Here is a 1,042-nt window from a genome sequence, read left to right on the forward strand (position 1 = left end):
GGGCTGATGTTTTGGGACAGCTGGCAGATTGCTCAGTCTATCCAGTACCTTAGCCAGGAAAGGTTTTTGTCCCACTGGCTTATTGTCCTTATCTCCTGTAAAAATTCCCTGCTAGTCATTTTTAAAATAATAGTGCATTTTCTGCTTGTATTGTTATAATAATACCTTACTAATGGGCTAGGTTTGTGTTGAGTGCTAATAAAGGAAAAAGAAATAAAGATCAGAAATGACATGCATTTCAGTCCCTTAATGTAGGGCCATGCAGAACTATACCACAAAGACAGGAGATTAGCTTTGCAGAGTGGGGGGAGCTCCCCCAGCTTGTGTGGAGTGTTACGTTTTTCACTATTGCTGCCTGCTTCAGGCTGCCCTGTACCATTATCCTCACACAGTTTAGTAAGCTGTGCTATCCCTGCTGTAGGGAGTTAGGGCTGCAAGGTAGTCCTAATTGAGCTCCCTTGGCTTGGGCCAAAAGCCAACCCTATTTGTGCTTATATCTTCCCCAAGCTGGTCATGCAGAGCCATGTCCCTGAATGTCAGCCAATCAGCCTCCCTAACTCTGGGGCCTGGAAAAATCGGTTTGGAATATTGGGGAGCTGGGCTTCTCCAGTTTGTGCTGATGGCCAATGGCAAAGGAGAGTCTATTGGCAGGCATTGCTGCCCTTTTATTTTAATAAATTTTTATCTAATCTTTATGCTGATAATCACGCTGGTCTGGAAGTGTAGAATAGTCTTCTCTTGGCCCTTCTGCCTTGATCTCTGTGGAGTCCCTCTCCTGGATGTTGCTTAATTCCCGTCTTTCTCCTCCTGTGCTTCCTTTTTTTTCGTAACTTAAAAAAAAAAAAAATTAGGCCAAATTTAACTCTGCCACTAATCTTCATCTTTAAAATAGAAATTAATAATCAACTATCAAATAGTTTATTATATAGCTTAATTAAATAGAACAGCTATAAAACCATCTAGCATGAATAGTTATTAATATGCATTTGTTACTAATACTATTTTAAGCATCACTATTTTTTAAATCATTTTATTGTGGGCT

The sequence above is a fragment of the Echinops telfairi genome, unplaced genomic scaffold (assembly GCF_000313985.2).
Source record: "Echinops telfairi isolate 266 unplaced genomic scaffold, ASM31398v2 ScPeMD7_2186;HRSCAF=2738, whole genome shotgun sequence".
Classification (NCBI taxonomy): Eukaryota; Metazoa; Chordata; class Mammalia; order Afrosoricida; family Tenrecidae; genus Echinops; species Echinops telfairi.